At 36.2% G+C, this 25347-nt stretch overlaps 1 long non-coding RNA gene across 1 annotated transcript; it reads right to left on the bottom strand.

Annotated features, from left to right (window-relative positions):
* Nucleotides 1–385: 385 nt before the first annotated feature.
* LOC125271484 lies at nt 386–10628 on the bottom strand. Its single transcript, XR_007185644.1, has 5 exons — nt 10099–10628; nt 9341–9377; nt 7134–7185; nt 6986–7037; nt 386–1553 (listed from the first exon to the last, which is right to left on the bottom strand). It is a non-coding gene; the product is annotated as an uncharacterized LOC125271484 (long non-coding RNA).
* Nucleotides 10629–25347: the final 14719 nt, after the last annotated feature.

Below are 25347 nucleotides of genomic sequence, written 5' to 3'. Positions count from 1 at the left end.
GGATTTTTCTACATATAGTGGACTTCAACGGCTACCGATGGGTTGAAGGTCCAAATTACAGTTTCCATGCAGCTTCACAGAGCTCTACACGATCCCAGACGAGGAATAAGAGTCTTGTCTATCAAATAATTTTCTAAAAAATAAAATAAAAATGTTTATACTTTTTAACCACAAAAGCTCGTCTTGCACTAGCTCTGAGATGCGCCACGCATTACGTAATCACGTTGGAAAGGTCACACGTGACATAGGTGAAAGTACAGATCCAGTGTCTACAAAGTGAACGTGTAAAGACTAAGTCAAACGGCCTTTACAAAGAAAGGTAAAACAGTGATGTCAGATGATTTTGAAGTTGGAGGAGAAAATGAGATAATGCAGTACTTCCCATTGTTATTAATGTGTCTTTATTAAATGCATACTGTTAAAATACACATACTTACTGTAACAACACCTTATTAATAACTCATTAAATCAGTTTTCACACTTTTCATCACTTTTTAATGAACTGCAACACAGTCCAAGTGAGCTGTATATTATATGTTTTTTTTTTTTTTTTTTTTTTTTTTGACATGCAAGATGTTAAACATTTCCAGTATTTCATGAACAGCGAATCTGACACTATAGCTTTTCTGAAATTCTTTCTGAAGCTCAACTGGTCTGCAAAGTCAAGCTCATTGATTCAGTTCCCAGGAAATGCATGAACTGATGAAATACTTCAAAAACATGTTGTAAATAGCTTTGGATAAAAGTATTTGCCAATTTCTAAAACGCACAAAACCAAAATTGCACTATAAAACCTCACTTTTTTGCATATCTGACATTCTGAATCACTCTCTCTTTCTCACACACACACACACACACACACACAATGATCATGTTTCAAAACTCTATCCAAACCAGATCCATGTTTCACTTGAAATCTGATGAAAGTGAATTTTCAGTTTGAATATTCAAATTAGATTTCAAGTATTTTAGGACACAAAACATAAGTATCATCATACAAAGTGCAAAAGAGTGTCAAAATACACACATTTTCGCGCATTCTTTCCAGCACAACTCAATGTACATGATGTGAATGATGCTCATGTAGCCTATTTAGTCATCTAGAAGACATTTTTTAGATAATGCGGCTTCTAGCAAACTACCTGTCTTGCTCAAGTGCACTATTGGATAATTTCTTGCAACATTTGAACTAGTAACCTTCTGGTCCCGAACAAAACGCCACCCTGTTATTGTCAGGATGACTTCTAGACAACAAAATGCTGGAAAAATTGGAAATAAATCAAGCATACCAGATCTGAAGGACATAACATTTTTACAAAGTGAAATTCCTTCGGATGCATCTTTGGCTTTGAGGACTGGCAAAACATATGATTATCTCAAAAGCACTTGAGTCGCTGGAGCTGTGTGCGTGCATGCCAAATACAAATCATCAAATGTGCTCTTAATGGCCCGTTGTCCATCAGGAGAGACTGTTGAAGCGATTGGCGAAGATTCAGTGGGCCGTCGACAAAGTCCCTCCACTCCAAATCAAACTACAAATAGTTCTGGTAAACCTGAAAGTATTTAAAGAGACAAGATAATGAATCGTTCTTTACCTGCATTTCACAACACTTCAATCACTGTCACACATGCACAGCATGAAGGTATTAATATAGACCTGGGAAGGATCTCCAACAGAGTGTCGGCTGTCGTCCTATTCAGCCGAAGCAAATCTCAATTAAATTAGTCTGAATAGGTGCACGCCTCCATGAAAGAATGACAATTCAGATCCCAGTGCTTTATTTAAAGGAATATGTCGGCAGTGTCGTTACGGATTGGATTCCTCAAGGTGCCGCGTTTGCACGGAGCTTGAGGGAATTTCGCAACCCAAATGTAATCAGCCAGAAGCACATTTAGTTTCCCCCTACACAAATGAATTAAGGCCGAGATGCATGCGCACAAAGAGGAATATGATAATAGAGAAAGTGGAGGAACTGAGGAAAATTTTTAATGAGATGACTGTCGAAAAATTCGTTTAATAAACTGTTATCAGAACTTATGGTCCGGCACCATGAAATCGCAAGACAATTACGGCTGCAGACCTTTTTTTTTTTTTTTTTTTGACAATTTCATAAAGTATGCAGGTTCACAAACTGGAATAAAAAGGAAGATGAAGGACTTGAAGTTTGTTTTTTCATTTAAAATTTTTGACACTGAAAATTGCTTAAAAGTTGAATAATCATCCAGGTCACTGGTCAAATGCACTGAACTGTCATTGAAGACATAATAAAAGCTTACTATTGGTTGGTAAACAGTCTTTTATGATTATCAAGATAGACTTTTATGCCAGACTTTAAAAAATAATTAAATAATTCTAAATGTTTGGTCATGATTGACAGACACTAAGGGATCGAAGACTGACGATTCTGCCTTAAAATCCCTGAATTTTTGCAAAACATGATTTTAAGACATTAATAATCAGGGCTGAGTTTCTCAAAAGCATTGTGAGCCTAATTAGATTGTAGAGATGCTTTTGGTAAGTTCATTATTGTCTACTTCAGTGGTTCTCAACTGGTTTTGCTTTAGGACACATATTTACATTTGACCAAACACAGTAGAAAAGGTGTTTCTTGCACCATTAAAGCTGAAGTGTGTAATTTTGTCTAATGTTAAAGATGCAGTAAGTGATTTTTAAGAAACGCGGTTGAAAGTGTTTTGGACCAAGCACCAGAACACACTAAGCCAATCAGCAGTAAGGGGCGTATACACAGGGAAGGTGCTGCATAGTGTGTTCATTAATCTGGGGGTGGAGCTATCAAGTTAGGGGTGTGATCCTTTTGGGTAGGGGCCTGTTTGTTTAAAGGCCAATTCACACCGCACCGACAACAGCCAACAAACGGCAACAAACTCGTTTGTTGGAGTTTTTTGGATCGGTGTGATACCCCTGTTGGCGTCTGTTGGCGTTTGTCGAAGCCGGTTTTCAACCGACTGAACATGTTTAATCGGCGTTTGTCGGGTCGTGGAATGTCTGCGCAGTGTGAACAGTTTTCCAACAGACGGCAACAAACTCTGACGTAATCTGACCTGGCTACGAACGGTTGCCATGACGATGAGGCAAGTCCCCTGCAAAGACAGCTGTTTGATCGCGCCCGCGCCTCACGCACACACAACAAAGCACTGGAAACGTAACATCGCAGCTTGTTCGTTATAAAAAATAAAATACAGTTAAAAAAAAAAAACAATTAAAATATACAAAAGGTACAATAGTCCATAGTGCAATCCGTGCCATTCAGCAAGAGCAGCTGCTCCACTTCACCGAAAGAGAGAGGTAACGTTATAACCACCATGAGAGCAGCGCAGGTTTACCTTCAGTTTCGTTTTTTAATCATTCATTTTGGCTTGTTAAGCTGCATGGTTGTATATGCTTATGGGTCTCGTTAATAAAAAGGGTCGTGCTAAAAAAAGGTTTAAAAACCGGTGTATAGCTACCAACCGCAACGCAAGCTACAGCGCTTCGGATTTCAGGTTAGTAATTTTGTTTTGCCTCAATACTTTAATACAATGAAAATATATATGATACTATATTATTAATATAATAAACTAGTCTGACAATATTGTTAACAATTTTATTTGGTTACACGTATAGACCTTATGTAGCCCCGCCCCTTTTCAGCGCTGCGCTCGTTGTCTTTTGACTTCCGGCTTGTATTTCCACAGCTATCTTATGTATTTATGAATGAACTGCTCATTTTAAAATCTTCCCGGTCTACTGACATTTGTTAAGACATCTGCTTTAAACATAACAATGCTCACGATAACTTTCATTAACTCTAAAACACATAAATCCACTTCACCAGCTAATTATTCTTCAACAGCGATGCCATAGAAATATACAGGGCTACCGCAAAAACGGAAGTTCAAAGACAATATTCTAAAGATGGCAGCGCGCATTTTTCTCTGGAAAATAAGGTCTATAGTTGTGGAATTTGCCCAGTCAGACGTCACTCGTTGGTCGGTGTTTGTTGGGGTGGTGTGAACATGACAGTTTTTTCTCATAGAATTCTAAATCCAATGGCCAACTTGTTCGTTGGCATTTGTTGGTGTTTGTTGCCGTTTGTCGGTGCGGTGTGAATTGGTCTTTAGTCAAGAGCGTTGGATTGTGTGCTCCCGAAGTTTAGAACATCTTTTGGACAGTCTAGCTTCTCTTTTAGAGGGGCGACACTATGGAACTCTCTCCCCACAGGATTCAAATTACAGAGCAATATTAATATCTTCACCAGAGAGCTCAAAAAGTGGCTTAAATCGGGCCAAAGTTGTTCTCATGTGTAAACTGTGCCGTGTTTTGTTTAATAATGTGTTTTTTTTTGTTTTTTTGTTTTTTTTTCTGTTAAAAAAGTCCCTATGGACAGGTGTTGAAAATTAGCATATGTGCTATAACACTTTAAACAATGCATCTGGTTTGTCCAATGTTATTGCTATGTCCATATTAAATAAATAAATAATAATAACACTCATGGATGGGGAGGTGCCTGTGCTGCACAGCGTGTTTGTGAATTTAGGGGTGTGATCCTTTTGGATGGGGTGTGTTTGTTTTAGTGATTTCAAATATCAACAGCGTTTCTCAGAAATCGCTTACTGCATCTTTAAATTTGAATGCTCTTGATGTCATGTTGCCTTTAAAGGTGCAGTAAGCAATTTCTGAGAAACACTGTTGATATTTGAAATCACTAAAACAAACACACCCCATCCAAAAGGATCACACCCCTAAATTCACAAACACGCTATGCAGCACAGGCTGATTGGCTACAAGGGTGTTTTGGTGCTTAATCCGATCTGTTCTCAACAGCATTTCTCAAAAATCGCTTGCTGCACCTTTAAAATATTATTTTTTTTCTATGCAGCTTAAAAGGATAGTTCACCCAAAAATGAAAATTCTGTCATCATTTACTCACCCTAAAGTTGTTCCAAATCTGTATAAATTTCTTTGTTCTGCTGAACACAAAGGAAGATATTTTGAAGAAAGTTTGTAAGCAGGCCATTTTGGGGCACCATTGACTTCCATAGTAGGAAAAAAAAACACTATGGAAGTCAATGGTGTCCCAGAACTGTTCAGTTTCCCACATTCTTCAAAATATCTTCTTTTATGTTCAATTTTCATTTTTAACTATCCCTTTAAATTGCAGAGTCAACTTTAAGATATTCATAACATGATTCCTCCAACAGCAACATTAGCTAACAGTAACTAATAATGATAATTAACTAATAATTTTGTTTTAATAATATTAATATGTTATTGTTAAAAATAATGTTAAAAAATCTTGTTATCATAATTAAGACAAAAACAATTATATAACAATTGAAATTATGACATTCATTTATGAGATGGAAATGAAATTTATAGTCATAATTATGTGATAAAAAGTAGATATTATGACATAATTATGACTAACTTATGACTTCAAAAAGTGGAACTTATGAAATAAAAAGTCCAAATGATGACTGTCATAATTATGCCATAATTGCGACTTAGTATGTCATAATTTAAATTTTTTTTAAATGTTCATTATTCATTTATTTCATAGTGTGTTAAGTAATGTTACCAGTACAACTTTTGATTTAAAGGGGTGGTTCAATGTTTTTTTTTCTAGGCTTGATTGTGTTTTTGGGGCACAGTTTAACATGTCTTAATGCTTTGTTTTTTTGAAAACGCTGTATTTTTCATATATTTTACCTTTATTCTACACCTCTGTTTCCACTGTCATATGAACGGCTCGTTTGACTTCCTGCTTCTATGAAGCCGTTCCCTCCAAAATACGCAATGTGCTCAGACTTCGGTTATATTGTATGCTCAGTTTGATTATATTGCTGTATCAAATTGAGCCCGAATCAGACCCAGATGAACAGCAATCGCGGCTTTTAAAGGATGTTTATGAATGGTATTTCATTTAGTATTTGTGTCAAAGTGTTTAGATGCTGTCACTGCTGTTTGTTAGCTTTCAATATACAGTTTTATCCTGATTAAAGCCTTACTGTAGCCAAATACATGACTGAGCAGTAGCATTTTTGTAAAGGTAGCATTTAATTTACAGCATGAACAACTGTTTGTCTATGAACATAGACGTTTGTTGGAGAAGTATGCACTATAATACAGCTAACTGGCTAGCAAAGCAAAAACGAGTTGCTCTTTTTATATGTCCTTGATGCAACCAAAAATAGCAACAGAACTATTCGTTTAAAAGACATGGACAAACAATAAAACATACTTACAATTTGGGGCCCATAAACAGCTGTTTCTGCTTTTAAAGTGGGAACTGCTTCTAGCATTTCCCCTGTAGAGTTTAGACCCAACCAGTGAAGACCCACTGCTCAATAGTATAGAACTAATTATGAGTAATTCAATGGTGAATAAACATTGGAGTCTCTGCACTCAGAGATCTAGAAGATTACTTACTGTTGAACATGTGCATTGCCGTTTTTTTCTAAGCTGAATCAGATTTTCAAAGAGCTCGTCATTTCTTTTGTTCAAAAGCCCATCTCTGATAGTACAAAATGCCTTGTCAGATAATTAATCCAACAAGCTGTATAAGAAAAGACACAGCAGCTCAGTCAAGCTCTAGAAACTAAACTTACAGGAACAGTTGGTTTTTGAACAATCAAACATGTCTGTGCAAACATATGCGGAGAGACACAGTGGAAAGTTATTAGACAGATCAGGAGATCTGAAATAGCACAAACATGAGATTTTAACATTCGTAGCATATGGACAAAACCATCTGCAATTAGATGCATCTCGGCTCCTACTGAAAACGATGACAGGAACAGGAGGCCCGTGACACACAACGGCTCAGATCCGAAAGTAACGCTGATGAAAACGTATGTCCCATCACAGGACTTCCCCAACACTCGGTCCTGCATCTAATGGCACTGTCAGGGCGAAACAGGAAAAACACAAGACGGGAGATCAGGGTTCGGACGGCCAAGACAAATGACAGAGGTTAGGAGTTACCCGGAGCATCTTTCATCGCACAGCAGCGTCCTTCCCAGCATCCGAACTCTCGCTGTAAGGAGAGATGAGAAAGAGAAGAAAAATTGAACGTATTGTAGGGCGCTCGCACTATGTATGCATTAGAGAGGAAAGCAATATGCACTTTTACATTTGATGAATGACTCTGCTGGGATATCTAATCCTCTTCCTCCATCACCTCTCTGGAAAAAAAAGATTAGCGCAGGCTTATTTTAGAATTCGACTCCCTTAGTCAACATCTATTTTACCCATGCAAACGAGACAGGAATTAAAAGTACATTCGCTGCAATATTGCACTATTGGATTTGTAATGAAATGATATTCATTCAGGTTTGCAAGACAGTGAGCTGGTCCAAAGATACAGTGAGTTTTATATTAAATGACATGAAAAGGCCTCAATTTAATTCCGTTCCTCATCCCTGGAGCTAATAGAAAGCTGGATCTTTAGTTTAAAACATGGGGAGCAATGCTGACGAAGCTATTCTGAACTACAGCCAACTCAAACTATAGCTAATCTCCAGTTAATATACTCAGATGTTAGTTGCATGACAAGGTGCAAACAAAGAGTGAAGAAGAAAAATGTCAGGGTGGCATTTTTGAGAACACTGATACTGGAAAAGTAACACTGTTTCTACTGCTAAGGTAATGTCATGCTAGTGAAAAAACTGTAGAAAATATCGTTGCAACCAACCGACTCCAACACTTTAGTACTCATCACTTAGTTGGTGTTTCATAATGATGTTTCATAATAATGTGTGAAGCAATATCTCTCCTCCATTTGGTGCTAAAATCATACTAGCAACTCATTCCTCATGCTTTTTAGACAATGAAAGTAAAGACATGAGCAGTTGATTCTTGCAAGCACTGTAAATCTTTAACATGTGCAGTAGTTACCTAACATACTGTAACTACTTCAACTTGACCTCACCTTTACTTTCATTGCTGATGCCTATTCAGCCTATTCAGGTTTAATTCAGTCATATTTGAGCATGAAAAAGTTCCAAAGCACAAAGTCACTCCAAAAGGGAGTTATTCTCTATATCAGTGTGCACTGTTTCGTAAGTTTTCTTCCTGGAATGAACACGTCACAATATTCTTCATTTAAATATTTCACATCCAAGGCATATGCAAAATAAAGGGGCAGGGCCTGGTTGAGTTAGTTAGTTAGTAGTGTGTTGTAACTAGAGGTTATGGTGAGGGGTGTGACATTTCCCAAACACACTCAAAGCAGTTGACCAATTACAACACACTGATCCATCTGACTAATCAGAGCACATTGTGCTTTCAGAAGGAGGGGCTTCATAGAGACAGGAACTAAACAGAGCGTTACTGACAGACTGGGAAGAGAGGAGCTGCAACAATTTCAAATAAGTGAAAATAATGTTTTTGTTTTTAGCATTTAACCCTTAAATGCATGACTGTTTCGCTAATCATTCTTACATATTCGGGTCTTTATCGACCCGGATCTATATCTAACATGGAAGGATCTCTACCTGTCGCAATTATATAAAACTCCTCTGATATTAGAGTAACAATTACAGAAGAATAAAATAAATCATATTTTGTTACCTTTTGGAGCTTGAAAGGGCTCAGTTTGAGCAGATATTTTACGCCATCATCACTGTCCTCATCAGAGCTCATTTCCCAGTAAATTCAGCAAATAATAGGCTATTTTTATGTTTGAAGTCACGAATATGAGCTCATTCGCGATCTTAAACGTATTCTCAAAACTATATAATTTTGAACATCTTCAAAATCAATATTTCAATCGCTAACAGCTTCACCAGATCAATCCATTAACAGTTAGAGTCATATTTGATTGCGTTCAGTACTTGCTCTGGAGTAAATCGCTGAGCCATTTCATGTTTTTCTTATTATTCTGTTTTCTGTCTGAATGAGTCGTCACTTCAGCATTGTGTATCAGACATTGCCACCTTGTGGAATAAAGGTGAATTGGACTTATTCCATCATCTAAGATTCAATTATTGTTGTGCAGAAAAAATATATGTACACTCATACACACCTCGGGTCGTTAGCGACCCTATACAATTTTTACAAAAAATGAATACAAAAACAGGCATTCTTTTATAATTTTTTTCTTGTTATATTCTTTATAATAAATTGATTGAGGAATGCCAAGAAGGTTGATGTCTAATTTTAATAAATGAACGAGGAGGAGGGTAGTGAATGACGTCCCGGGTCACTTAAGACCCGAGGTATGCATTTAAGGGTTAAGCATGAAAACCTATTCTAGTCAAACAAAAACAAAATTTGAAGAAGGCAGTAATAGGTCCCCTTTAACCAACTTTGAATGTCTTCAGATGTCTGAAAACTTACTAGGTGATCTGCATGAAATGTTGAGGTCTTATCTGAACTGAAATGAGAAAGAGAAAAAAAGAATACATTTACACATGTAAATATTTAAAGAAAAAAAAATGAAATGTGCAATAATATGATGCATATATATTTTGAAGTGTATATTGTCTAAATATTACCATGCAGAATATACATGATATATTTCAAAATGTTGGGGTAAAAGACTTTTTAAACAAATCAATGCACACATTTATATAAATAGTGTTAAAATGTTTTTTATCGTTAAGTAAAACTATTAAAAACAATTCTGTTAATTGAAATACAGCTGAAATAAAATAAAATAAGTTGAAAAAATTTAATTAAACTAAAATTGGAAATGTTGCCTTGGCAATAAACTGTAATAAGTTGAAGCACTAAAGCTGAATCTGAAATAAAAATAAATTAAAACTAAATGGCAAATTAGCAATTTAAAAACAAAAGACAAAAGCAAATAACACAATTACAAAAAATAAATGAAAATTAACATGAAAACATACTCATACACATTTATATATATATATACACACACACACACACACACACACACACACACACACACACACACACACACAATACACACAAACACACACACTTTGACTGTACATAAGGCACCATTAAGTTTTAGTCCATTCAATTATTGGTCATTACTGCACAGCATAAAATATACTATTTTATGCTGCTACATTATCTATGCTAATGAGTGGTTTGATGGTTAAACCCGTTCTACTCGAGCTGCTTACAGTCTAAGCCGCAGCATCATGGAGGGGTGAATCCGGAGCCAAGGATGTCTACATTACCCACTGACGTCTGATCCCGCGGCTCAATACAGGATTACTGGAAAGAGGACAGTGAGGTCATGTGCAATTACTCAAATGAAGCTCTGCAAACAGCACTACATTAAAGGCCCCTGAAAAATCTAATTACGTCAAGGCTTGAAGACTTTATTAACAATTAAAGTGCCATATACATTACATGAGGATTTGGGATGAAAAGGTTGCCAGTTTGACTGGGGATGAGTGTTAAAATATTACCACGCTCTTGATTAATGATCATGTTTATAATGTTCAACAGCTTATAAAGAACATTTGTGGTGATAATATTATACAATAGATTATAAAGCACAATGGATTATTAAAGAGGCCATATTATGCCCTTTTTCAAAGTCTTGATTTTGTTTTTGGTCTCTACTTGAATAAGTTTTCATTCTTGAATGTTCAAAAACACTTTTTTTTTCTTCTCAGTTCATATTTGTCATTGTTGCAGCTGCTCTCTTCTCAGTCTGCCATTAACACTCTGGGGTGCCTTTCCCGAAACCATTGTTAGTCAACTATGGTCGTAAGTCCCATTGAACTCTATTGGTAACGACGGAACTTGCGACCATAGTTCGCCATAGAAGCCCCTCCTTCTGAAAAGCACAGTGAGCTCTGATTGGTCGACTACACCAGTGTGTTGCGATTGGTCAACTGCTTTGAGCGTGTTTGGGAAATGTCTCGCCCCTCACCATAACCAGCAGTTTCAACACACTACTAACTCAACCAGGTCTCGCCCCTTTATTTTGCATATGATCGGGAATTATTTGAATGAGGAAGAATGTGACATGTTCGTTCCTGGAAGAAACTCAAGACTACAATGGAGGCATTTCAGGGAGTTCAGAAACAGTGTGCACTGACATAGAGAATAACTCCCTTTGGAGGGATTTTGTGCTTTGGAACTTTGCAGACCTTTTTCATGCTCAAACAGCAACATTACACACTAAAGAATGTTGAACATGTAAAAAACCATAATAGGCTCTCTTTAAATGATTAGCCAAATGGAGTACAAAGAGTTTGGGTGGAGCACAATGATCAATCCAGCCAATCACAACACAAGAGCAATGCTATAAACAGCAGCTTAACTCACTCTTTTTTGTTGTTGCACACTCAAATGGTGACAGTTATCTAGTGTACATGCCTTCACTGAACTGTGATCAAAATGTCATACAGAAGTGAATTATAACCAGGCAAGTCAAAATGGTTGCATGTGACGTGATGTTAAAGGTGCCCTAGAATCAAAAATTGAATTTACCTTGGCATAGTTGAATAACAAGAGTTCAGTACATGGAAATGACATACAGTGAGTCTCAAACTCCATTGTTTCCTCCTTCTTATATAAATCTCATTTGTTTAAAAGACCTCCGAAGAACAGGCGAATCTCAACATAACACTGACTGTTACGTAACAGTTGGGATCATTAATATGTACGCCCCCAATATTTGCATATGCCAGCCCATGTTCAAGGCATTACACAAGGGCAGCCAGTATTAAAGTCTGGATCTGTGCACAGCTGAATCATCAGACTAGGTAAGCAAGCAAGAACAATAGCGAAAAATGGCAGATGGAGCGATAATAGCTTTATTTAAACACTTGCAGTCTGTATAATTCATAAACACAACTTCATTCTTTATAAATCTCTCCAACAGTGTGTAATGTTAGCTTTAGCCACAGAGCATAGCCTCAAACTCATTCAGAATCAAATGTAAACATCCAAATAAATACTATACTCACATGATCCGACGCATGCATGCAGTATGCATGACGAACATCTTGTAAAGATCCATTTGAGGGTTATATTAGCTGTGTGAATGCTTTGTAAAACTTTGTAAATGCACTGTATTATAGTCGAGAGCTCAGGGGGCAGGGAGCGCGTAATTTAAAGGGGCAGCAGTCTGAATCGGTGCATAGTTAATGATGCCCCAAAATAGGCAGTTAAAAAAATTAATTAAAACAAATCTATGGGGTATTTTGAGCTGAAACTTCACAGACACATTCAGGGGACACCTTAGACTTATATTTCATCTTTTGAAAACATGTCTAGGGCACCTTTAATAAAGTAATATCTTAAAGTTGTCCAAAAATATCATTTTTTTAACCAATCTTGTTTTCCTGCCAGGCATAAGTAATGGTGGATTGTGCAGTTAGTGAGGTTGAACGGTAAGGCAGGTAATACATTTCAGAGGCAGCAGCTTCTCATGGGCCACATTAGCCAGAATCGGCTGATACAAATCAATACCAAAACAAATGTTTCACAAGTTTCATATTTTCATTTTAAGTAATCTCTTATTAATTTGTTTTCATATAAAAGCCATTTTTTTCCTGTACAAGGGTGAAGCTATAGATTGTGCTGGAGGTAATCTAATGTTCATCAGGTTCTTTCTCATATGTTGAAGGGATGTTTTTCAGAAGATGACATAAGACTATAAACTCAGGCCCTTAGCTTGAATCTGAGAGACATTTTTTTTTGGGGGGGGGGGGGGGGGGTTAGATCTTTTTTCAGTAATTGAATTCTGGTCTTCTGCTCTGCTAAAATGAAAAGTTGCAAGATGCATTCTGAAGACGGGATGCCATGATGATTATTCACATCATCAATGAGTCACATTTTATCGAGGAAACTAGACTTTATATTTTCTCAGGAAAAGTGAATGTTTCTTGCCTGCTGCCATCATACTAGGGTGTTGAGGTTGGTTGTCAGGGTGTTGCTATGTAGTTGCCATTGTGTGTATGTGGTTGCTAGGTGTCTGAAGTGGAGAGTATGGAAGCCAAAAGAAAAAAAAAATCATGCTTTGGTAAATCATAATTATGACATACTAAGTCATAATTATGAAACTATAAAGATAATTATGAGATAAAAAGACATAATGTATGACATAAAATATCAAAATTATGAGATAAACTCAAAATTATGACAGTCATGATTCCTGTATAAGATGAGATGAAATTATGAGATAAAATGTTGAAATTGAGATGCTAAGTCAATTATGAGATAAAGTCATAATTGTGACATGAAAGTAAAAATTATGAGATCAAAAATCAATTACTGTATGAGATAAATCAAAATTATGACACAAACTCAGTGTGAGGCAACTCAAAATTGAATTGTAAGGAAATTATGAGAAAATGTCAAAACTGTGAAACTTATTCATAATTTAGATAAAACGTCAATTATGAGATAAAAGATAACAGAAAGACATAATTATTGCATAAAATGTAAAAAATGTAAAAATTATGAGAAACTCAAAGTTATGACAGTCATGATTACTACATGAGATGAAATTATGAGATAAAATGTTGAAATTGAGATGCTAAGCCATTTGAGATAAAAAGTCAGAATTATGACATACAAAAATCATAATTATTGTACAATAACTTAAAATTGAATTATTAGGTAATAAAATGGAAATTATGACAATATAAATTATGAGATAAAATGTTGAAACTGAGATGCTAAGTCAATTATGAGATGAAAAGTCATAATAATGACATAAAAAGTCAAAATGATGAGGTCAAAAATCAATTACATGTATGAGATAAATCAAAATTACGACATACAGAATCATAATTATTGTATGAGACAACTCAAAATTGAATTATCAGGTAATTATGAGATAAAATGTCAAAATTGAGAACATAAGTCATAATTGAGATAAAGTCATAAGATAAAAAGATGAAATTTTGACATTAAAAAGTCATAATTACTGTATGAGATAAATGGAAATTATGCCATAAAATATAAATTATTAGATAAAATGTTGAAATTGAGATGCTAAGTCAATTATGAGATGAAAAGTCATAATACATAAAAAGTCAAAATTATGAGGTCAAAAATCAATTACTGTATGAGATAAAGCAAAATTATGACATACAAAACAGTAATTAAGTATGAGACAACTCAAAATTGAATTAACAGGTAATCAAATGAAATTATGACATACAAACTATGATATAAAAAGTCAATCTTTTAATGTAATAATTATGACTTTTTTGTCAATGCTGACCTTAACTTAGTACAGTATATCATAATTTTGACTTGAACTATGATTCACCAAAGCATTTTCTCATGTGGTGTAAATGTGCTTCTATGAAATGACTTCCCATAACTATGAGCAACAGTAATAATGAAGCTTGCTTAGCAACAACCCTCTTATTAAGATTAAAGTTTTTCATCTTAAGAGAGAGAATAATAATAAAAAAAAGATTTTATCACTGATGGCCAAGAAAAAAGGAGTCTCTGTGAGCTTTGCCGCTTGAGGTAGTTATGTTGACACTTTCTAAACAATGAAAACGCAGTGTGTGATTGAGGACCGGACAGATAACAAAGGCAAACAAGAACGCCGGCCACCCGTTTTGCTTTGTGAGACGGCAATCAGTGGTGACACACAGTGACTACATTCAGCTGCAAACACAGGACACTTTGTCATATCCACTCAAAATGAAATAAAACAGCAGGACGGCTCAGTACAACAGTTTAACCACACAGAGAGACAAAAAGACAGTTGGCTGTGAACGCATTACATTACGTTAGAGACCGCTGCATGACATTTCTATGTACATCTGTTCTTTTTTTAGCCATCATTGTTAAATTAAAATATTTTTTTCTAAATTGGTAAAAATTTCCTGTAAGTTTTTTCTCTTTTCCTAACATGATGTGCACTTCCAAGGAAACAAAAAAACAAACAAACAAAAAATGTTGATGTCTTCGTAGTGTGTTTTTACTTACTTTTAAGCACTTATACATAACATAATGACTTGTAGGAAAGAAAATGAAAGCACTTAATATCTCAATCGCTAATCCTAAATGGCAATGAGATTAAATGTAGACATTCACTGAAGTCTCCTGCTTCACAGATGTTTCTCCTAAGAGAAAGACCCCAGTACTCTCACACACTTCTCCTCCAGAGAGCTCAACAAGTCTTCAGTACGCTTACATTTTGAATTTATCATTTCTCATAACATTCTGCCATAATCAAATAATCTGCGCTGTTATCAACATTTATGCATTTAGTGAACTATTGACCCATTTGGGTCTGTTTTTTTATTTTAACATCTGCTTTCAAATTCTTGGCCATTAACTGAAAAAGTGTGGAAAACATTTCAGCTAGTTTTAAATTAACACTTTGCAATAACGCTCCATTTGTTAACATGAACTATGAATGACAATACTTCTAGAGCATTTATTAATCTTAGCAATCCGTTAATTTCAACATTTACTAATACATTATTAAAATAACAAGTTCTATCTCCTTCTATTATTTAATGGACTCGAGCTGACATGATCAATGAACAATTGTATTTTTATTAACTAACATTAAAGGTGCCCTAGAATCAAAAATTGAATTTACCTTGGCATAGTTAAATAACAAGAGTTCAGTACATGGAAATGAAATACAGTGAGTCTTAAACACCATTGTTTCCTCCTTCTTATATAAATCTCATTTGTTTAAAAGACCTCCGAGGAACAGGCGAATCTCAACATAACACTGACTGTTACGTAACAGTCGGGATCATTAATATGTACGCCCCCAATATTTGCATATGCCAGATCCATGTTCAAGGCATTACACAAGGGCAGCCAGTATTAACGTCTGCATCTGTGCACAGCTGAATCATCAGACTAGGTAAGCAAGCAAGAACAATAGTGAAAAATGGCAGATGGAGCAATAATAACTGACATGATCCATGATAGCATGATATTTTTAGTGATATTTGTGAATTGTCTTTCTAAATGTTTCGTTAGCATGTTGCTAATGTACTGTGGTTAAAGTTACCATTGTTTCTTACTGTATTCACGGAGACGAGCCGTCGTTATTTTCATTATTAAACACTTGCAGTCTGTATAATTCATAAACACAACTTCATTCTTTATAAATCTCTCGAATAGTGTAGCATTAGCCCGTTAGCCACGGAGCATAGCCTCAAACTCATTCAGAATCAAATGTAAACATCCAAATAAATACAATGCTCACATAATCTGATGTATGCATGCAGCATGAATGACGAACACTTTGTAAAGATCCATTTTGAGGGTTATATTAGCTGTGTGAACTGTGTTTATGCAGTGATAGAGTCGAGAGCTCGGGAGGGGGCAGAGAGCGTGAGCAATTAAAGGGGCCGCAGCCTGAATCGGCGCATTTCTAATTATGCCCCAAAATAGGCAGTTAAAAAAATTAATAAAAAAAAATCTATGGGGTATTTTGAGCTGAAACTTCACAGACACATTCAGGGGACACCTTAGACTTATATTACATCTTGTAAAAAAACGTTCGATGGCACCTTTAAAAAAGATGAAGAAATACTGTAACAAATGCATTGCTCATTGTTAGTTAATGCATTATCCAACGGTAATTAATGGAACCATGCTGTAAAGTGCAACCAATGATCTAGTATTTTTTAAATGGATTTTGTTGTTATTGTATTTCTGTAACACATTAAAATAAGGTTACATTTGTTTTACGTTAGTCAAATACATTAATTACCACGAACTAACACTGAAAAATACATATATAAAATGTCTTAAAGGGATAGTTTACACAAAAATGAAAATTTGCTGTTAATTTATGCACCATCAGGCCATCCAAGATGTAGGTGTCTTTTTTTCTTCAGTAGAACAGTAAAGAAGATTTTTAGCTGAAACCGTTGTCCTCTGTGATTCATATAGTCAATGGGTGCCGTCACTTTGAGATTAAAAAAAAAAAAACATGCAGACAAAATTAAATTAATAACATTGATTAAAACATTTACTAACACATTATTACAATCAAAACTTGTATCCGTTCATATTATTTAATGTGACTAACATGAACTAAAAATGAAAGTTAACAAAGATGAAGAAATACTTTAACAAATGCATAGCTCATTGTTAGTAAATGCATTAACTAATGTAAACTAATAGGGCCTTATTGTAAAGTGATACCGTATTCCAAAGAAGTAAAAAGGGCATTAATTTAATAGCAAGATATATTTCACATATCATATCACATATTTTTAGGTTATATCCTTCAATATAAACTAATTGGTGGTTTAAAAAAGCAATGGCCACTTTGCATGTCGGTCAGATGGTTTCTTCCTGTCTAAATGGGCATTTATTGAGCAGAATAAGCTGCATCAGATTTGTGCTAGTCAAAAGTCTGCCAATGCAAGACTATCCAATATTAGACATTTGTAATGCGAATACACACCGGCCAGAAGAGAGAATGTAAAAATAACATGCATTAGCAAGACGTAATCTAAAAGCCTTTGTGGTCTTCCACAGTGCTGGTGTTGGGCAGGCAGTGTGAGGTCTCCCTTGGCTCTTTCCATCTCTGTGAATGGACCTGCGGCAGAGCGGCCCGGCTGCCACTCTCTGTTTGGACCTCGGCCTTTGAAGAGCACTTCTGTTTGTTTACTCTGAGGACTCAAATTGCCCGTGATGCTTGGTTAGATTTCCATCAGGAGCTCGCTGGAGGTCAGAGCCGAGGCCTGACCTTGGATCCGCGAAGCTGCTGGTTTATACACAGAGCCGCCGTCCACCGAATTCGGTATTGGCTAAGGAAATCTGATCCTGGATCAGCGATATTTATAATAGCACATGCTGCAGCAGTAGACTAAAACACTATCTCAGATCATTTGGGATTGTATTTACATCAATGCTGTTTGCGGATCTGTGGCGCTTTTTAGTGTATATTGACCATATTTAATATTGATTATGCGATCTGATAGCAAACTCAGTGCTCACGTTCTGACATACTGTATATTATGCAGCATCCTTAGAGAGTAAAACTAAAGGTCCCAGGATACCATGACTGTATGATACTACCAATGATAATAGAAAACACAACAATAGGGATGGTAAGGGAAAGATATTTTATATGGAACATATCATATTCGGTTCGGTTGCTTCATCTCCTAGAAATTATATAATCTAAAGCACCATAACAAATCATTTTAATCCACCAAGTAAACAAAGTACCATAGTTTGAATTAATATGGTGGATGAATATGACAATCATTCAGTACCGGTGTTATTTTAGTATTATTAAGTTGGCTTGTAAAAGCCAACTTACTGTTATGCTATTTTCTTCTGAGACTAAAATTTCCAACTCTAACTCCTCCTAGAGCTTTAACTCTACATACTCCAAACTTGGGTCAGACCTTCAGACTGTTCTGACTTAGTGTGCTGTATCTTTTCTAACTTATCCGACTTACGGTTTTCCTAAAAATGACTATTAAAGCTCGGAAAAATCCCATTGACTTTCATTGACGGAATGTTCAAATGAGCCAAGACTTTCAAATTCCAACTGTCAAAATTCAAATTTAAACTACGGAAGCCCATTAGACTCAAACTCAATTAGAATCAAGTGCCATTCTATGTACTATTTCTAATCCATTGAAACTCATAAATCTACTCATAACTCATAATCTATCTCTCTCTCTCTAATATGATCTATCTATCTCATAGCAACCACCCAAAACAACTTAGCAACTGCATAGCAACACCTTAGCAACCACTCAGAATACCCTAGCAACCACCTAGCAACACCCTAGAAACCACCCCGAGTACCCTAGCAACTGCACAGCAACACCTTAGCAACCACCCAGAGTACCCTAGCAATCGCATAGCAACACCTTAGCAACCACCCGAGTTCCCTAGCAACCGCATAGCAACTCCCTAGCAACGATCTATCTATCAAAACTACTAAACTAAAACTTTCAAACTGAAAACTTTCAAACTGAAAACTTTTAAAACTACTTCAAACTTTCTAGCTAGGCTTTTTCAAGCCAACTTAAAGTTTGTCTTCAAACTTTTTAATCTAGTTTATATACTATTTTAGTTGTATTATTATTATTTTTATAAATTTAGCAGACCTTTTACAGCAATATTGTGCCTCGTTTGGACTGTCAGTCCAAATCAGATTTTTGTGCACATCCAATTGAAAACCAATCATATTTAGTAAATGTGAACAGCAAAAAAAAAAAAAAAAAAAGTGATTTTTAAAAAAATACGGTTTGAGCTACATTCATATGTGGATTGAAATCCTATTCCAACTCCATATCTGGAAATCTGTTTCAGTCTGACCACTGTGATTGGATTTCACATGGTTTATGTAACTTTCTCACGTCATGTAAAACATAAACATGTCAGACTTTGTTATAGGAAACATGTTAAAAGTCACTGCAGAAACAAGGTTGTGTTGTTACAAGTGCTGATCGAGCAGAAAATGACAATACCCTATAAAAGGACACATGTTTTGAGACCGGAGGAGACGACATTAAGCCAGAATAAAGCCACATACCAGCCTCCTACATTTCGTTGTAGACCAGTGTGGTGGCTACACATTGTCATGTTGTAAATAAGACAGCATCTCTATCTTCACATTGCTGTTGTTGTTTTTGGTGTATGTCTTCTAATGCAATGTCAGTGCCATCGAAACCAATGCAGATATTCAGGAAAACAAAAAAGCAACACAAATCAGATCTGAACAGTTGCGATACACAGAGGGGGCAGTCAATAATTTAGATCAGATTCCAATTGGATACACAATTAATCTGATTTAAGAACATGTAATATTCGAAAAAGCGTAATAGGAGCACTTTAATAAATAAATAAGCCTGAATTACAAAAACATTCTTGAAGTAATCTGATTTATTGGCCACTTAATTATTGCACATCATAAAATGTATTTCATCCTGGCAAAAATGTACTGTATATTAGTGAAATCTGTCCAACATTAAGATTAATGAAACTGTACCTCAGAGAAAATACTTTACAACGTTATAAAAACACCCATGACTTTTGATTTTGTTATTTTCCGAGTTGCTTTCCTTCCCAATAGGAGATCAATGTTAATTTCGGTCCTTGTTTTCTTATTTGGGATTTGGGGAAAAAAGTATTCGTTAGTATAAATAAAAAAAAAAAAAAAAAAAAGAAAAGATTTTGTTTTTGCCTCCTGTGAGCGTTTAAACGGCCAGTCCTGTTGTACACTGCTCTTGTAAAGTCCTGACCATCAAAAGGACCTTGGATCTCGCCCTGGAAGAAGAATGAAACTTTATGCTTTGATGATAAAGCTTTCCAATACTCCGAGCAAACGTTTGTCGGGAAAAAGCCATGACAGGGAGCTATTAGTAGCAGAAGACATCAGTGAGGATGTCACCTGACTTCTCGCCCATGTTTGGTTCAAAATCCCTTTGAGGCTGACTAGTGCGGACCCGGCTGACATATGTGTAAGATGAGACAAGACTGTATCCCAAAGAACGAGGATTAACAAGAAAGACGGATCCTCTTTTACACTGCCCATGATTGATCATGATGACAGTCAAAGAAGTTTTTTGTGACTTCTCAGTCCAGGAAAGATTAAAGGCAGGAATTGCTCTGTATTGATAAAAAAAGAAACTCTACCATGATCATTTATAAAATATATATTAATATGTATGTAAATATTTTAATAATATTTAAATAACATTGAATTGTTTTTTATTAAATATATTAATTGTTGTTATTATTATTAGTAGTATTTCTGTTAAAAGACAGTTTATCCCAGTTTATCCCAGTACTTCTGTGATCATTCGAATTATTTTCTGGTTGAAAGCTGTTTCATACCTATACATGACAGCTGCTCTCTCTGGCTCAGCGGCAGAGCCAATGCAGATCTGAATGTTCGCTGTGATCGTACTTGTCAAAGGTTTAATAAACATAGCCGAATGGTTGTCATTTTTGGAATAAGATTGCGTGCAGCTCTATTTCTAGGGATGCTGATTTTTAGAAGGCAGCTGTCTGACTCTAAGACGGTGAACAGGAACATGGTTTGTGTAACATTAGCAACACATTCACATTATTAGCTGTTTGATAATGTAGTTAAGCCTAAGGCTAATCATATCAATTACTGTTGTGTGTTGACTTTTATTCAAATTCTGAACGGATCATATATAGCCTAGAAAGTGGGCAAAGACCCTCACTTTACATTCACTAAAAAGCGGTCACTCATCTCAGTTCTTCGCGATCTCACGAAGGTATAATCAATAAAGTTGTCTCCATTGCACAATCTCTTAATTACGTTGTGTCTACACTTTTATTCTTGAGCATGCAGAAGTCAGCGCTAAACAAAAACTACAGTGTTTTAACCAGTGAGTGGATTCTGACTAAATCAAACACCTTTCTTGATTGGTCACAGCGTTCAAGAGATCAACAAACATGTCTGTGATTGGCTATATTGCTCACCGCTGCAAAAACACATAGTAAATAGAAATATTTGACGTTCTCCAGAACGCGAACACAAATACGCTAACAAATACACAAATACCAAATCTCTTTCGTCAATATGATATTATTATATCAACTAAGGGTGCTCTTGCTTTCGTTGAGGGTGTTTAGCAGAACCAGGCCTGCCTGTATAATTTGCAACACAATCTCATTAGAAAAATGTACCCATGTGAACGTTTTCGCGAGTCGCAAAATACGTACCAATACGTACATATCACTGCAGTTTCAATGTGAAATGTCCAGACAACTAATGTCCAGTGAGTGGCGCTAAAAGCATGTTAATTTTTTTTTTTTGGCCGGAACAGATAAATGTGAATATGGTACGTTTTTATGACGTTGGTTTTTATACAAATCACCGTAGCTCTGATTTGACATTTGCACTCCATTGTGTTTTAAAATAACGTACCACCAACACTACACCTAAACCAACCTGACAGTGTTAACAAAAGCAAATGTGCCATAAAAAGCATCCGTAATCGTGTCGTTTTAGCTTGTTTAGATCTTGTCTTAAGTAAAACTCCGTATCAGGTGAGCTACCGAGCAAGCTTGTTATATCAGAAAAGCGAAACATATAGAGCTGGTTAAGTGATGCAAAGTCCAAAATATATTCGTTTACAAATCGTGCACTTTGGTAAAAAGCGTCATAACATAGTCATAACATAATATTGTGCAAGGAGACGTGAAAACGAGTCTTTATTAATCCATAATCTGAGCCCATAATCGTAACTGTGTATGAAAACGATTGAAAGCGCTTGCCATTTTACTGCCTCTAGTGTTCACATCTGTTGGAAACTGCAGTGATATGTACGCATTGGTATGTATTTTGGCGACTCGCGAAAACGTTCCCACATGTACGTCTTTCCTATGAGACCAGGTTGATAATTTGCTCTTCTTCTTCTTCTTCTGAATCAGTTTCTGGTTCAAACATATATGGCTGAATTAATAAATATACAGGTGCTGGTCATATAATTAGAATATCATCAAAAAGTTGATTTATTTCACTAAATCCATTCAAAAAGTGAAACTTGTATATTATATTAATTCATTACACACAGACTGATATATTTCAAATGTTTATTTCTTTTAATTTTGATGATTATAACTGACAACTAAGGAAAATCCCAAATTCAGTATCTCAGAAAATTAGAATATTACTTAAGACCAATACAAAGAAAGGATTTATAGAAATCTTGGCCAACTGAAAAGTATGAACATGAAAAGTATGAGCATGTACAGCACTCAATACTTAGTTGGGGCTCCTTTTGCCTGAATTACTGCAGCAATGTGGCGTGGCATGGAGTCGATCAGTCTGTGGCACTGCTCAGGTGTTATGAGAGCCCAGGTTGCTCTGATAGTGACCTTCAGCTCTTCTGCATTGTTGGGTCTGGCATATTGCATCTTCCTCTTCACAATACCCAATAGATTTTCTATGGGGTTAAGGTCAGGCGAGTTTGCTGGCCAATTAAGAACAGGGATACAATGGTCCTTAAACCAGGTACTGGTAGCTTTGGCACTGTGTGCAGGTGCCAAGTCCTGTTGGAAAATGAAATCTGCATCTCCATAAAGTTGGTCAGCAGCAGGAAGCATGAAGTGCTCTAAAACTTCCTGGTATACGGCTGCGTTGACCTTGGACCTCAGAAAACACAGTGGACCAACACCAGCAGATGACATGGCACCCCAAACCATCACAGACTGTGAAAACTTTACACTGGACCTCAAGCAACGTGGATTGTGTGCCTCCCCTCTCTTCCTCCAGACTCTGGGACCCTGATTTCCAAAGGAAATGCAAAATTTACTTTCATCAGAGAACATAACTTTGGACCACTCAGCAGCAGTCCAGTCCTTTTTGTCTTTAGCCCAGGCGAGATGCTTCTGACACTGTCTGCTGTTCAAGAGTGGCTTGACACAAGGAATGCGACAGCTGAAACCCATGTCTTGCATACGTCTGTGCGTAGTGGTTCTTGAAGCACTGACTCCAGCTGCAGTCCACTCTTTGTGAATCTGCCCCACATTTTTGAATGGGTTTTGTTTCACAATCCTCTCCAGGGTGCGGTTATCCCTATTGCTTGTACACTTTTTTCTACCACATCTTTTCCTTCCCTTCGCCTCTCTATTAATGTGCTTGGACACAGAGCTCTGTGAACAGCCAGCCTCTTTTGCAATGACCTTTTGTGTCTTGCCCTCCTTGCGCAAGGTGTCAATGGTCGTCTTTTGGACAACTGTCAAGTCAGCAGTCTTCCCCATGATTATGTAGCCTACAGAACTAGGCTGAGAGACCATTTAAAGGCCTTTGCAGGTGTTTTGAGTTAATTAGCTGATTAGAATGTGGCACCAGGTGTCTTCAATATTGAACCTTTTCACAATATTCTAATTTTCTGAGATACTGAATTTGGGATTTTCCTTAGTTGTCAGGTATAATCATCAAAATGAAAAGAAATAAACATTTGAAATATATCAGTCTGTGTGTAATGAATGAATATAATATACAAAATTTTACTTTTTGAATGGAATTAGTGAAATAAATAAACTTTTTGATGATATTCTAATTATTTGACCAGCACCTGTATATGGACCATTGTGTAGCGTTTCCTACAGTTGATCGAGTGAATCAGGTAGTCCGAGCTGCTGTGATTGATTGGAGGTGGGGACTAATTTGCATATTAATATATCTGCATATACTAAATGAAGCAAGGGTATATAGAGTTACAATCAAACTATTTTAAGGCACAAAGAAATTATTTTCACAGGAGAAAATGTTTAAATATGTCATTTTGGTTATCAAAGATTAGTTTTAAGGAATCAAATTATTGACTGCAGGGGGACTTTAATATGTCTATGGTAGGCCATGCTGTAATTCAAATACAAAGTCTGCCTTCATTCAAGATCTCATACTATTTACAAAAATAAAATAAATAAAAAGAAGAAGAAGAAATGCTTTTATGTTCACTAAATTAGACAAACATTTGGCAGCAACATGTTCTGCTTGGAAAACGTTTGTGCAATATGTGTTGGCGATACTGACAATCTGCAAATATTTCTTTGAGGTGTTTCATCTTTACTCTGTCTGGGTCTAAATCCTCATTGTTTACCTCCACAGTTCAATGGACTGGTTTAAATGTGATTTTACCCCTGATTTTCCTGCTGGCTTACTGTTTTATCTCATCAAGAGGCAAACAGCGGACCTACCGCATCAGATCTACTTTCCGCAAGTCGCTTCGCAAACAGGCCCGGGCTCACAGCAGGGACACAAATCCTCCCTAATCCAAATTAGCCCCTCCAAGTCAAATAAAACAGTCTGTCACGCACCGTCTCGCTCGCCCGTTTTTTCTTTATGGCTGCGGCAGATGGCACTGGGAGGATGGACCTAAAAAGAGCAATATATTAAAAACAGAAAACAAAATTACTGACTTTGTTTGTTCGATATCCATACAGCCACATAAAACTTAATCTACATCGATTTATGTTAGAATCTGGAAAAAGTAGATTGTGGTAGTGTTAACTAAAACATTTAAAAGAAACTTCCATGAATAATGTATAAATAATGTTTTTGTGCTAATGTTTTGAGAACATCATTAAAGACCAGGGGGTTTATTACAGAAACTTTGTCTTAAAGGGGACCTATTATGCCCCTTTTCACAAGTTGTAATACACGTCTCTGGTGTCCCCAGAACGTGTCTGTGAAGTTTCAGCTCAAAATACACCACAGATCATTTATTATAGCTTGTCAAATTTGCCCCTATTTGGGTGTGAGCAAAAACACTTTGGTTGCTCAAGAACAATACAGCTGGAGAATCTCACGCAGCCAAAATGAGGATTGTCAGTAACGGTGTTCAGCCTTACATTGTTCAAACCGGAGTCGACACTGATGGAGAGACTCAGGCAGAAGTTACAACTTTTAGAATGAAACTGGACGTTTCTGAATGGTTCGTGGATAAATTTAT

The sequence above is a fragment of the Megalobrama amblycephala genome, linkage group LG7 (genome assembly GCF_018812025.1).
Source record: "Megalobrama amblycephala isolate DHTTF-2021 linkage group LG7, ASM1881202v1, whole genome shotgun sequence".
In the NCBI taxonomy this organism is placed as follows: Eukaryota; Metazoa; Chordata; class Actinopteri; order Cypriniformes; family Xenocyprididae; genus Megalobrama; species Megalobrama amblycephala.
The sequence above is the reverse complement of the archived record's forward strand: the minus strand, read 5'-3'. Positions and strand labels throughout refer to the sequence as shown.